The 15,636-nt window shown below is 45.4% G+C and overlaps 1 protein-coding gene across 1 annotated transcript in view; it reads right to left on the bottom strand.

The window, feature by feature from the left end:
- ZHX1 (zinc fingers and homeoboxes 1) overlaps window positions 1-1,908 on the bottom strand; it is an 83,789-nt gene extending 81,881 nt beyond the window's left edge. Inside the window, exon 1 of the mRNA XM_077271178.1 lies at window positions 1,410-1,908. The gene's annotated coding sequence lies outside the window, so the exon portion shown is untranslated. The remainder of the gene's footprint in view (window positions 1-1,409) is intronic.
- Window positions 1,909-15,636: the final 13,728 nt, after the last annotated feature.

Raw genomic sequence — 15,636 nt, 5'->3', positions numbered from 1 at the left:
TAAGACCTCACAGCTCACAGTGCATGTCAGACCAAATGAGAATCATGAGGTCAAAGGAACTAGCCAAGGAGCTCAGAGACAGAATTGTGGCAAGGCACAGATCTGGCCAAAGTTACAACAGAATTTCTGCAGTACTCAAGGTTCCTAAGAGCACAGTGGCCTCTATAGTCCTTAAATGGACGAAGTTTGGGACCACCAGAAGTCTTCCTAGACCTGGCCGTCCAGCCAAACTGAGCAATCGTGGGAGAAGAGGCTTGGTGAGAGAGGTAAAGAAGAGCCCCAAGATCACTGTGGCTGAGCTCCAGAGATGCAGTAGGGAGATGGGAGAAAGTTCCACAAAGTCAACTATCACTGCAGCCCTCCACCAGTCCGGCCTTTATGGCAGAGTGGCCCGATGGAAGCCTCTCCTGAGTGCAAGACGTATGAAAGCCAGCATAGAGTTTGCTAAAAAACATATGAAGGACTCCCAGACTATGAGAAATAAGATTCTCTGGTCTGATGAGACGAAGATAGACCTTTTTGGTGATAATTCTAAGGGGTATGAGTTCTTTCCGTACCCACTGTAGGCGTAATATTCCTCGTCCCCCCCCCCCGTTATTAGGCATCATATACGGCATCCTCCCCTTTAATATGTTATACACGTGTCCTCCCCCCTATTATTACATCTAATAATACGGCGTCCCCCGTTATTACGTCTTCTATATGGCACCCCGTTATTACGTCTCCTATACGGCGTCCCCCCCCCGTTATTACGTCTCCTATACGGCGTCCCCCCCCCGTTATTACGTCTCCTATACGGCGTCCCCCCCCCGTTATTACGTCTCCTATACGGCGTCCCCCCGTTATTACGTCTCCTATACGGCGTCCCCCCGTTATTACGTCTCCTATACGGCGTCCCCCCGTTATTACGTCTTCTATACGGCGTCCCCCCGTTATTACGTCTTCTATACGGCGTCCCCCCGTTATTACGTCTCCTATACGGCGTCCCCCCGTTATTACGTCTTCTATACGGCGTCCCCCCGTTATTACGTCTTCTATACGGCGTCCCCCTGTTATTACGTCTTCTATACGGCGTCGCCCCGTTATTACGTCTTCTATACGGCGTCCCCCCGTTATTACGTCTTCTATATGGCGTCCCCCCTTATTACGTCTTCTATATGTCCCCCCATTATTGCACCCAGCACACAGGCTCCTCTGGGCAGATTCCTTCCTCTCTGCACACACACATATACAGGCGGACATGTCCGTGTTCAGGAGCCGCAGGCCACAGTCACGTCGTCCTCTCATTGTGCGCAGTGTAATGGCGGCCGGGCCTGTCCCCGGTCACCGCGGCCTCACACATCACACAGGCCCGGGGGAGGGGAGGAGGTGACAGGGCCGCCGTCCTCAGCCCTCATCCTCTCCATTACCTGCTCCCGCCGTCAGCTCAGCTCTCCTCCGCCGCCTCCTCCTTCATGGCGGCCATCTTACACATGGCGACGACACAGGGGCGGCTGCTGCCACTACTGCTGAGGGGAGACTTCTCCGCCCGCAGCCACAAAACCGGCGAATATCAATTTATTCCTTATAGCTTCAGTGCCGATAAATTAATGACGGGCGAGGAAAAAAAAATGTTTGTATGTTTTGTTTTTTCCGGGAATGTCGCTGATGGCTGCGAGGGTCGGATTTTTTTGGCGGTAATTGTAGGCGGGGATAAAAAATGGATTCTGTGGTAAATGGCTGTAACGTGAACTCTCCTCCCACCGTGTGATTAAAAAAAAATGCCAAACGTAGTGGAAAAATCACAGAAAGCACGGGAATCACATCTCCATATGTGAATGTTAGTCAAAACTATAAAGTATTTTATGATTATGCATTACATGAGGGGGCAAAAAATGGAGAGGAAAGTGATGGCTATGCAAATTCGGTGTGAGGAGAGAGGAAAGGGGGCTGTAAACTTATCGGGGTATACACTTACTAGGTAGCTTTGGGCAGGAAAGGGTTGAGCAACACCACACCTCTGCTCTCCACCCCCCCAAACAAAAAAAAACATCTGCCCCCCAAAAATACTAAACTTTCAACCCATTTGATAAATAATGGGGTCTTTTAATGACAAAATAAGCCCTTACCCTGTGAGAAATGTCGAAATTTAAGGGTTAACCCTTATATAACCTTGTGGGTTCTAATCACACCTCAATATCCAAGAATGGGGGTCCTGTGCCCTGAACATACTTAACCCCTTAAGCCCCGAGGGTGGTTTGCACGTTAATGACCGGGCCAATTTTTACAATTCTGACCACTGTCCCTTTATGAGGCTATAACTCTGGAACGCTTCAACGGATCTTGGCGATTCTGACATTGTTTTCTCGTGATATATTGTACTTCATGTTAGAGGTAAAATTTCTTCGATATAACTTGCGTTTATTTGTGAAAAAAACGAATATTTGGCGAAAATTTTGAAAATTTCGCAATTTTCCAACTTTGAATTTTTATGCCCTTAAATCACAGACATATGTCACACAAAATACTTAATAAATAACATTTCCCACATGTCTACTTTACATCAGCACAATTTTGGAACCAAAATTTTTTTTTGTGACGGAGTTATAAGGGTTAAAAGTTGACCAGCAATTTCTCATTTTTACAACACCATTTTTTTTTAGGGACCACATCTCATTTGAAGTCTTTTTGAGGGGTCTATATGATAGAAAATACCCAAGTGTGACACCATTCTAAAAACTGCACCCCTCAAGGTACTCAAAACCACTTTCAAGAAGTTTATTAACCCTTCAGGTGTTTCACAGGAATTTTTGGAATGTTTAAATAAAAATGAACATTTAACTTTTTTTCACACAAAATTTATTTCAGCTCCAATTTGTTTTATTTTACCAAGGGTAACAGGAGAAAATAGACCCCAAAAGTTGTTGTACAATTTGTCCTGAGTACGCTGATACCCCATATGTGGGGGTAAACCACAGTTTGGGCGCATGGCAGAGCTTGGAAGCAAAGGAGCGCCATTTGACTTTTCAATGCAAAATTGACTGGAATTGAGATGGGACGCCATGTTGCATTTGGAGAGCCCCTGATGTGCCTAAACATTGAAACCCCTAACAAGTGACACCATTTTGGAAAGTAGACCCCCTAAGGAACTTATCTAGATGTGTGGTGAGCACTTTGACCCAACAAGTGCTTTACAGAAGTTTATAATGCAGAGCCGTAAAAATAAAAAATCATATTTTTTCACAAAAATTATCTTTTCACCCCCATTTTTTTATTTCCCCAAGGGTAAGAGAAGAAATTAGACCACAAAAGTTGTTGTGCAATTTGTCCTGAGTACGACGATACCCCATATGTGGGTGTAAACCATTGTTTGGGCGCATAGCAGAGCTCAGAAGGGAAGAAGCGCTATTTTACTTTTCAATGCAAAATTGACTGGAATTAAGATGGGATGCCATGTTGCGTTTGGAGAGCCCCTGATGTGCCTAAACATTAAACCCCCCCACAAGTGACACCATTTTGGAAAGTAGACCCCCTAAGGAACTTATCTAGATGTGTTTTGAGAGCTTTGAACCCCCAAGTGTTTCACTACAGTTTATAACGCAGAGCCGTGAAAATAAAAATTATTTTTTTTTTTCACAAAAATGATTTTTTAGCCCCCAGTTTTGTATTTTTACAAGGGTATCAGGATAAATTGGACCCCAAAAGTTGTTGTCCAATTTGTCTGGAGTACGCTGATACCCCATTTGTGGGGAGGGACCACTGTTTGGGCGCATGACAGAGCTCGGAAGGGAAGGAGCGCCATTTGGAATGCAGACTTAAATGGATTGGTCTGCAGGCGTCACGTTGCATTTGCAGAGCCCCTGATGTACCCAAACAGTACAAACCCCCCACAAGTGACCCCATATTGGAAACTAGACCCCCCAAGGAACTTATCTAGATGTGTTGTGAGAACTTTGAACCCCCAAGTGTTTCACTACAGTTTATAACGCAGAGCCGTGAAAATAAAAATTATTTTTCTTTTTCACAAAAATGATTTTTTAGCCCCCAGTTTTGTATTTTCACAAGGGTATCAAGTTGTTGTCCAATTTGTCCTGAGTACGCTGATACCCCCTATGTGGGGGGGAACCACTGTGTGGGCGCATGACAGAGCTCGGAAGGGAAGGAGCGCCATTTGGAATGCAGACTTAAATGGATTGGTCTGCAGGCGTCACGTTGCATTTGCAGAGCCCCTGATGTACCCAAATAGTACAAACCCCCCACAAGTGACCCCATATTGGAAACTAGCCCTCCCAAGGAACTTATCTAGATGTGTTGTGAGAACTTTGAACCCCCAAGTGTTTCACTACAGTTTACAACGCAGGGCCATGAAAATAAAACATATTTTTTTTCCCACAAAAATGATTTTTAGCCCCCCAAATTTTTATTTTCCCAAGGATAACAAGAGAACTTGGACCCCAGAAGTTGTTGTTCAATTTGTCCCTAGTACGCTGATACCCCATATGTTGGGGTAAACCCCTTTTTGGACGCACGGGAGAGCTCGGAAGGGAAGGAGCGCTGTTTTACTTTTTCAACGCAGAATTGGCTGGAATTGAGATTGGACGCCATGTCGCGTTTGGAGAGCCCCTGATGTGCCTGAACAGTGGAAACTCCCCAATTCTACCTGAAACCCTACCCCTAACCTCACCCCTAACCGTTTACTGAACATTTTCTGACAGTCATAAGTGCCACGTATATAAGTGCCACGTATATAAGTGCCACGTATTTAAGTGCCACGTATTTAAGTGCCACGTATTTAAGTGCCACGATATTTCAGTGCCACGTATTTCAGTGCCACGTATTTCAGTGCCACGTATTTCAGTGCCACGTATTTCAGGCACTGAAAAATACGTGGCACGTAAATACTTCAGTGCCACGATATTTCAGTGCCACGATATTTCAGTGCCACGTATTTCAGTGCCACGTATTTCAGTGCCACGTATTTCAGGCACTGAAAAATACGTGGCACGTAAATACGTGGCACGTAAATACGTGGCACTTAAATACGTGGCACTTAAATACGTGGCACTTAAATACGTGGCACTTAAATACGTGGCACTTATATACGTGGCCACTGAAATATCGTGGCACTTATATACGTATATACGTATATAAACGTATATTTCAGTGCCACGTATTTCAGTGCCACGTATTTCAGGTTAGGGGTAGGGTTAGGGGTAGGGTTAGGGTTTTTTGTTTTTTTCTTGTTTTCTTGTGTTTTTCTATAAAACCGCATGCGTTTTACCGCGTTTACATGCATTTTTTCACACATGCGGTTTTTTTTAAAAACGCATGCAGATAAAAACGCAAGTGTGAAACCAGACTAAAAGACGCTTTTTATAGCAAAAAAGTTTTTGCGTCTCCACATTTTGAGACCTATAATTTTTCCACATTTTGGTCCACAGAGTCATATGAGGTCTTGTTTTTTGCGGGACGAGTTGACGTTTTTATTGGTAACATTTTCGGACACGTGACCATTTTTTATCACTTTTTATTCCGATTTTTGTGAGGCAGAATAACCAAAAACCAGCTATTCATGAATTTCTTTTGGGAGAGGCGTTTATACCGTTCTGCGCTTGGTAAAATTGATAAAGCAGTTTTATTCGTCGGGTCAGTACGATTACAGCGATACCTCATTTATATCATTTTTTTATGTTTTGACGCTTTTATACGATAAAAACTATTTTATAGAAAAAATAATTATTTTGGCATCGCTTTATTCTGAGGACTATAACTTTTTTATTTTTTTGCTGATGATGCTGTATGGTGGCTCGTTTTTTGCGGGACAAGATGACGTTTTCAGCGGTAACATGGTTATTTATATCCGTCTTTTTGATCGTGTGTTATTCCACTTTTTGTTCGGCGGTATGGTAATAAAGCGTTGTTTTTTGCCTCGTTTTTTGTTTTTTTTTCTTACGGTGTTTACTGAAGGGGTTAACTAGTGGGCCAGTTTTATAGGTTGGGTCGTTACGGACGCGGCGATACTAAATATGTGTACTTTTATTGTTTTTATTTGTTTTTTTTAGATAAAGAAATGTATTTATGGGAATAATATTTTTTTTTTTATTATTATTTATTTAGGAATTTTTTTTTTTTTTTTACACATGTGGAAATTTTTTTTTTTACTTTTTTACTTTGTCCCAGGGGGGGACATCACAGATCGCAGATCTGATAGTGTGCACAGCACTCTATCAGATCCGCGATCATACTTTCATCGGAGCAGGCTGCAGCTTTCATCTGCAGCCTGCTCCGACCCGGAAGTGCTCCCTGCAGGACCCGGATACAGCCCCTCGGCCATTTTGGATCCGGGGCCTGCAGGGAGAAGACGTTCGGTACGAGGTGAGTACATCACCTTGTACCGATCGTCTCAGGGAAGCCCGCAGGGAGCGCCCTTGCTGCGCGATGCTTCCCTGTACCGCCGGTACACCGCGATCATGTTTGATCGCGGTGTGCCGGGGGTTAATGTGCCGGGGGCGGTCCGTGATCGCTCCTGGCACATAGTGCCGGATGTCAGCTGCGATATGCAGCCGACACCCGGCCGCGATCGGCCGCGCTCCCCCCGTGAGCGCGGCCGATCGCGTATGACGTACTATCCCGTCACCGGGAATTAAGGCCCACCCCACCTCGACGGTATAGTACGTCATACGGGCTTAAGGGGTTAAACAACAGAATCTAACTCCAAGAAAATCAAACTTCTGTGAAATCAAACTGTCCACTTAGGAAGCCACACTGATTGACAATCAGTTTCACATGCTGTTGTGCAAATGGAATAGACAACAGATGGAAATTATCGGCAATTATCAAGACACCCTCAATAAAGGAGTGGTTCTGCAGGTGGGGACCACAGACCACATCTCAGTACCAATTCTTTCTGGCTCATGTTTGGTCACTTTTGAACGTTGGTTGTGCTTTCACACTCGTGGTAGCATGAGACGGACTCTACAACCCACACAAGTGGCTCAGGTAGTGTAGCTCATCCAGGATGGCACATCAATGCGAGCTGTGGCAAGAAGGTTTGCTGTGTCTGTCAGCGTAGAATCCAGAGGCTGGAGGCGCTACCAGGAGACAGGCCAGTACACCAGGAGATGTGGAGGGGGCCGTAGGAGGGCAACAACCCAGCAGCAGGACCGCTACCTCAGTCCTTCTGCAAGGAGGAACAGGAGGAGCACCGCCAGAGCCCTGCAAAATGACCTCCAGCAGGCCACAAATGTGCATGTGTCTGCACAAACGGTTAGAAACCGACTCCATGAGGATAGTCTGAGTGCCCGACGTCCACAGATGGGGGTTGTGCTCACAGCCCAACACTGTGCAGGACGCTTGGCATTTGCCACAGAACACCAGGATTGGCAAATTCGCCACTGGCGCCCTGTGCTCTTCACAGATAAAAGCAGGTTCACACTGAGCACATGTGATGTGACAGAGTCTGGAGACGCCGTGGAGAGCGATCTGCTGCCTGCAACATCCTTCAGCATGACCGGTTTGGGGTGGCATTTCTTTGGAGGGCCGCACAGCCCTCCATGTGCTCGCCAGAGGTAGCCTGACTGCCATTAGGTACCGAGATGAGATCCTCAGACCCCTTGTAAGACCATATGCTTGTGCGGTTGGCCCTGGGTTCCTCCTAATGCAGGACAATGCCAGACCTCATGTGGCTGGAGTGTCAGCAGGTCCTGCAAGATGAAGGCATTGAAGCTTTTGACTGGCCCGCCCGTTTCCCAGACCTGAATCCTATTGAACACATCTGGGACATCATGTCTCGCACCGTCCACAGTCATGTTGCACCACAGACTGTCCAGGAGTTGGCGGATGATTTAGTCCAGGTCTGGCAGGAGATCTGTAAGGAGACCATTCGCTGCCTCATCAGGAGCATGCCCAGGCATTGTAGGGAGGTCATCTAGGCACGTGGAGGCCACACACACACTACTGAGCATCTTTTCCTTGTCTTGAGGCATTTCCACTGATGTTGGATTACCTGTAATTTGATTTTCCACTTTGATTTTTGAGTATCATTCCAAATCCAGACCTCCATGGGATATTCATTTTGATTTACATTGATAATTTGTTTGTTTTATTGTTCTCAACACGTTCCACTATGTAATGAATAAAGATTTACAACTGGAGTATTTCATTTAGTGATATCTAGGATGTGGCATTTTAGTGTTCCCTTTATTTTTTTCAGCAGTGTACATTTAACAAACTCTTGTAGGAGCAGGTGTCACCGATAAGAGAACAACGCATTTTGGAAAATTAGTTTCAGGCAGATTCGATTTGGTCCGAATTGAAAATGCTCCCCTTTGCTGTGAAAATACCTTTACTATATTTTCTCCAGACTCCAATAAAATGAAGGGAAAGTGTTAAAAAGTATTAACATATATTATGCTCACTGGATTCGTTACGCCACCGCAGCGTCCCGGTTCTCTGTGCCAGTGATTGGCCTCACGCGGTCACGGATAGGTGCGGCGCACTGGCGCCAGCATCGGGAGAAACAAAGTCCGGTGCGGAAAACTTGTGAGATGCGAAGGTGGCGTAAAGATGGGCGTGCGTAATGTATTTCATTATTTTAACCCCTGTCTGTCCCTCGAAAGGAGACAGCAAAATAGTGGCTGACTGGCCCCCATTTTGCTGGATTCCGGTAAAATGTCGGTTTTAGGTCTCCTGGGGATCGCAGGACATTGTTATGCTACGTGAGCCCTGAAGCTACTTCACATCCGCTATTGTACTATTTCTGCCTGTCTGAGGTTCCTACAAAGATGTAAAGAATATATATATATATATATATATATATATATATATATATATATATATATATATACACACAGTACAGACCAAAAGTTTGGACACACCTTCTCATTTAAAGATTTTTCTGTATTTTCATGACTATGAAAATTGTAAATTCACACTGAAGGCATCAAAACTATGAATTAACACATGTGGAATTATATACTTAAAGGGAACCTATCACCCCGTTTATTAAAGATTAGATAAAAATAGTGTGAAATAGGGGCAGAGCTGGGCTTTACATTAGTGCCTTTTTGTTGCCTTTATTCCCCCGTTAAGCTGCCGAAATACCTGTGTGAAGTGGCCGTTTTGTCCTGTCACTCAAGTTGGTCAGGTCGGATGGGCGTGGTTACAGCGCTTTTTTTCCCTCAGAAACCTGCTCATCATTACGTTGGTGGCGTAGTGGTGTGCGCATGTCCAAAGCGAAGATCCACTGCCCAGGAGATTCAAAACAGCGCGGGCTTCGCTATTCGCCGTTTACCGGTGGGCGCGGCCATCTTTCCTGTGGCCGCGCGTGCGCAGATGGAGCGCTCTGCTGCCCGGGCTTCAGGAAAATGGCCGCAGGATTCCGCGCGTGCGCAGATGGAGATCGCGGCGGCCATTTTCCTGAAGCCCGGGCAGCAGAGCGCTCCATCTGCGCACGCGCGGCCACAGGAAAGATGGCCGCGCCCACCGGTAAACGGCGAATAGCGAAGCCCGCGCTGTTTTGAATCTCCTGGGCAGTGGATCTTCGCTTTGGACATGCGCACACCACTACGCCACCAACGTAATGAGCAGGTTTCTGAGGGAAAAAAAGCACTGTAACCACGCCCATCCGACCTGACCAACTTGAGTGACAGGACAAAACGGCCACTTCACACAGGTATTTCGGCAGCTTAACGGGGGAATAAAGGCAACAAAAAGGCACTAATGTAAAGCCCAGCTCTGCCCCTATTTCACACTATTTTTATCTAATCTTTAAAAAACGGGGTGATAGGTTCTCTTTAACCAAAAAGTGTGAAACAACTGAAAATATGTCTTATATTCTAGGTTCTTTAAAGTAGCCACCTTTTGCTTTGATGACTGCTTTGCACGCCCCCAATATACGCCCCCGGAAGAAGAACTTATCGAAATGCGCGTAGGGGTTTCTTACTGGTGCGGTGTGCACATACAGAGGTAATTATGACCTTATGACTATGCCGCTGTGGAGGTTTTATACCTGGTAATGTTGCAACTATTGAAAAGCTTTGAGCACCATATAGTATACGGTGGTTTTGACCACAGTTGTGATTGATTCATGTGAGTGCACTTTATTATACAAGCCCTATGGGCTGTTTGGACAGTTGGCTATATACTTTTGCACATTAGCACTTTAGCATTATAGGTTGTTTCTCTTAGGCAATTCATCTGACATAATACCTTTTAAACAGGGTTTATCAATAACTAAGGAACATGTTATTTATTGACTTACCTTACTATTTACTATAGGGTCGTTATTGTTTAAACGTTTGTATTGCACATGAAACCAGTTATTGGATTGGAGGTATCTCTTGCATTATGAAATTGTATGTTGTTGTATGTGATGAGTTTTCTTATCTCATTTTATTATAAATAAAATTACTAACTTGAACTGAACATTCTGTGTCCTTTATAAGGCCTTTTTTAGTCCCCTAAGGAACGTATCTAGATGTGTGGTGAGCACTTTGACCCACCAAGTGCTTCACAGAAGTTTATAATGTAGAGCTGTAAAAATAAAAAATCATATTTTTTCACAAAAATGATCTTTTCGCTCCCAATTTTTTATTTTCCCAAGGGTAGCAGAAGAAATTGGACCCCAAAATTTGTTGTGCAATTTGTCCTGAGTACGCTGATACCCCATATGTGGGGGTAAACCACTGTTTGGGTGCATGGCAGAGCTCGGAAGGGAAGGAGCGCCGTTTGACTTTCCAATGCAAAATTGACTAGAATTGAGGTGGGACGCCATGTCACGTTTGGAGAGCCCCTGATGTGCCTAAACAATGAAACTCCCCACAAGTGACACCATTTTGGAAAGTAGACCCCCTAAGGAACTTATCTAGATGTGTGGTGAGCACTTTGAACCCCCAAGTGTTTCACTACAGTTTATAACGCAGAGCCGTGAAAATATTTTTTTTTTATTTTTCCACACACATTATTTTTTAGCCCCCAGTTTGGTATTTTCCCAAGGGTAACAGAAGAAATTGGACCCCAAAAGTTGTCTAATTTGTCCCGATTACGCTGATACCCCATATGTGGGGGGGGGGAACCACCGTTTGGGCGCATGGCAGAGCTCGGAAAGGAAGGAGCTCCGTTTGGAATGCAGACTTAGATGGAATGGTCTGCAGGCATCACGTTGCATTTGCAGAGCCCCTGATGTACCTAAACAGTAGAAATCCCCCACAAGTGACCCCATATTGGAAACCAGACCCCCCAAGGATCTTATTTAGATGTGCTGTGAGAACTTTGAACCCCCAAGTGTTTCACTACAGTTTATAACAAAGAGCCGTGAAAATAAAAAATCTTTTTTTTTTCTTCACACAAATTATTTTTTAGCCCCCGGTTTTGTATTTTCCCAAGAGTAACAGGAGAAATTGGACCCCAAAAGTTGTTGTCCAATTTGTCCTGAGTACACTGATACCCCATATGTTGGGGTAAACCCCTGTTTGGGCGTACGGGAGAGCTCGGAAGGGAAGGAGCACTGTTTTACTTTTACAACGCAGAATTGGCTGGAATTGAGATCGGACGCCATGTCGCATTTGGAGAGCCCCTGACGTGCCTCAACAGTGGAAACCCCCCAATTCTAACTGAAACCCTAACCCAAACACACCCATAACCCTAATCCCAACCGTAAATGTAATCCAAACCCTAACTTTAGCCCCAACCTTAACCCTAACTGTAGCCCCAACCCTAACTGTAGCCCTAACCCTAACTTTAGCCCTAACCCTAACTTTAGCCCCAACCTTAACCCTAACTTTAGCCCCAACCCTAACACTAACCCTAATGGGAAAATGGAAATAAATACATTTTTTACAATTTTATTATTTTTCCCTAACTAAGGGGGTGATGATGGGGGGTTTGATTTACTTTTATAGCTGTTTTTTTAGCGGATTTTTATGATTGGCAGCTGTGATGGTGTGATATGCTGTGTGATATGCTATGTGGGTATCATTTTTGTGTATATTTCTATTTTACTGATTATCATGGTGTTACTGTATCTTGTAGGATGAGTTGTTATTTGCCATCTGATATTCTCCCCACAGTTCTGCATTGTTATCTCTCCACAGGGTCAGTGAATAATGTTGTTTGCTAATATGCTAATGACATGCTGACCTAGCTTGTTGAAACAATGAGCCCGAGACCTTTCCCCTCCTGGCCTGTGAATGAGGGGGGAGTGTCATGAATCCCCAATGGCTAGGGATAGCACAGGATAAGCAAAATATCGGACGAGCTCTAGGGTGATGGAACCTGGGCTGACCGCTGCCCTACGCCTGACAAACGCAACTAGAGATAGCCAGGGAGCGTGCCTACGTTGGTTCTAGACGCCACGCACCAGCCTAAGAGCTAACTAGTACTGCAGAGAAAACAAAGACCTCACTTGCCTCCAGAGGAATTAACCCCAAAGATATAGTTGCCCCCCACATGTATTGACGGTGAAATGAGAGGAAGGCACATACATAGAGATGATGTATATAGCTGTAGCAAATAGAGGCCCGCTGAAAACTAGAAAGCAGAATGACACAAAAGGGGACTGAGCGGTCAGCAAAAAACCCTAATCAAAAAAACCATCCTGAGATTACAAGAACCCATGTGCCAACTCATGGCACATGGGGAGAACCTCAGTCCACTAGAGCAACCAGCTAACAAAGAGACATTCTAAGCAAGCTGGACAAAAAAACAAACAACTGAAAATCAGCACTTAGCTTATCCTGAAAGATCTGGGAGCAGGTAGGCAGGAACCAAACAGAGCACATCTGAACACATTGATAGCCGGCAAGGGAAATGACAGAGAGGCCAGGTAAAATAGGAAACACCCAGCCTCTGATGGACAGATAGAAACCAAAGGCCGCAACCCACCAAAGTCACCCAGTACCAGCAGTAACCACCAGAGGGAGCCCGCAAACAGAATCCACAACAGTACCCCCACCTTGAGGAGGGGTCACCGAACCCTCACGAGAACCCCCAGGGCGATCAGGGTGAGCTCTATGGAAGGCGCGGACCAAATCAGTCGCATGAACATCGGAGGCGACCACCCAGGAATTGTCCTCCTGACCATAACCCTTCCACTTAACCAAATACTGGAGTTTGCGTCTGGAAACACGAGAATCCAAGATCTTTTCAACAACATACTCCAATTCTCCCTCCACCAGCACCGGAGCAGGAGGCTCGACCGAAGGAACAACAGGCACCTCATACCTCCGCAACAACGACCGATGGAACACATTATGAATAGCGAACGATGCTGGGAGATCCAAACGGAAAGATACTGGGTTAAGAATCTCCGAGATCCTATAAGGACCGATGAACCGAGGCTTGAACTTAGGAGAAGAGACCTTCATAGGGACAAAACGAGAAGACAACCACACCAAGTCCCCAACAAGAAGTCGGGGACCCACGCGGCGACGGCGATTAGCAAACTGCTGAGTCTTCTCCTGAGATAACTTCAAATTGTCCACCACCTGATTCCAAATGTGATGTAGCCTGTCCACCACCACGTCCACTCCCGGACAATCCGAAGACTCCACCTGACCAGAGGAAAAACGAGGATGAAACCCCGAATTACAAAAAAAAGGAGAGACCAACGTGGCCGAACTAGCCCGATTATTAAGAGCAAATTCGGCCAGTGGCAAAAAAGCAACCCAGTCATCCTGATCAGCAGAAACAAAACACCTCAAATAAGTTTCCAAGGTCTGATTAGTTCGCTCCGTCTGGCCATTCGTCTGAGGATGGAATGCAGACGAGAAAGACAAATCAATGCCCATCTTGGCACAAAACGTCCGCCAAAATCTAGACACAAACTGGGATCCCCTGTCAGAAACGATATTCTCCGGAATCCCATGCAAACGAACCACGTTCTGAAAAAACAAAGGAACCAACTCAGAGGAGGAGGGCAACTTAGGCAAGGGCACCAAATGAACCATCTTAGAAAAGCGGTCACACACAACCCAGATAACGGACATTTTCTGTGAAACCGGGAGATCAGAAATAAAATCCATGGAAATGTGCGTCCAAGGCCTCTTCGGGATGGGCAAGGATAACAACAACCCACTAGCCCGTGAACAGCAAGGCTTAGCTCGAGCACACACTTCACAAGACTGCACAAAGGTACGCACATCCCTAGACAAGGAAGGCCACCAAAAAGACCTGGCCACCAAGTCTCTTGTACCAAATATTCCAGGATGACCAGCCAACACAGAAGAATGGACCTCGGAGATGACTCTACTGGTCCAATCATCCGGAACAAACAGTCTTTCTGGTGGACATCGATCCAGTTTATCCACCTGAAACTCCTGCAATGCGCGTCGCAAGTCTGGGGATACGGCGGACAATATTACCCCATCCCTAAGGATACCAGCAGGCCCAGTGTCTCCAGGAGAGTCAGGCACAAAACTCCTGGAAAGAGCATCTGCCTTCACATTCTTTGAACCTGGCAGGTATGAAACCACGAAATTGAAACGAGAAAAAAATAACGACCAATGAGCCTGTCTAGGATTCAAACGCCTGGCAGACTCAAGGTAAATGAGATTCTTGTGATCAGTCAAGACCACCACGCGATGTTTAGCACCCTCAAGCCAATGACGCCACTCCTCAAATGCCCACTTCATGGCCAAAAGCTCCCGATTACCCACATCATAATTGCGCTCGGCGGGCGAGAATTTTCTAGAGAAGAAAGCACATGGCTTCATCACCGAGCTATTAGAACTTATCTGTGACAAAACCGCCCCCGCTCCAATCTCGGAAGCATCAACCTCCACCTGGAAAGGAAGTGAAACATCTGGTTGACACAACACAGGAGCAGAAGAAAACCGGCGCTTAAGTTCCCGAAAAGCCTCCACGGCCGCAGGAGACCAATCAGCAACATCAGCACCCTTTTTAGTCAAATCAGTCAAAGGTTTAACAATACTGGAAAAATTAGCAATGAACCGACGATAAAAATTAGCAAACCCCAAGAACTTCTGAAGGCTCTTAACAGATGTAGGTTGTGTCCAGTCACAAATAGCCTGAACCTTAACGGGATCCATCTCAATAGTAGAAGGAGAAAAAATGTACCCCAAAAAAGAAATCTTCTGGACTCCGAAGAGACACTTTGAGCCCTTCACAAACAGAGAATTGGCCCGCAGAACCTGAAACACCTTCCTGACCTGTAGAACATGAGACTCCCAGTCATCAGAAAACACCAAAATATCATCCAAATACACAATCATAAACTTATCCAGATATTCACGGAAAATATTGTGCATAAAGGACTGAAAGACTGACGGAGCATTGGAGAGTCCAAAAGGCATTACCAAATACTCAAAATGGCCCTCAGGCGTATTAAATGCGGTTTTCCACTCATCACCCTGTTTTATCCGCACCAGATTATACGCACCACGAAGATCTATTTTAGTGAACCACCTAGCCCCCTTAATGCGAGCAAACAAATCAGTAAATAATGGCAATGGATACTGGTATTTGACTGTAATCTTATTCAGAAGGCGATAATCTATACAAGGCCTCAGGGAACCATCTTTTTTTGCCACGAAAAAAAAACCTGCTCCCAGAGGGGACGAAGATGGACGAATATGTCCCTTTTCCAAGGACTCCTTAATATAATTCCGCATAGCAGTATGCTCTGGCAGTGACAGATTA

The sequence above is a fragment of the Ranitomeya variabilis genome, chromosome 6, assembly GCF_051348905.1.
Source record: "Ranitomeya variabilis isolate aRanVar5 chromosome 6, aRanVar5.hap1, whole genome shotgun sequence".
Lineage (NCBI taxonomy): Eukaryota > Metazoa > Chordata > Amphibia > Anura > Dendrobatidae > Ranitomeya > Ranitomeya variabilis.
This window is presented reverse-complemented; position numbering and strand designations above follow the sequence as displayed.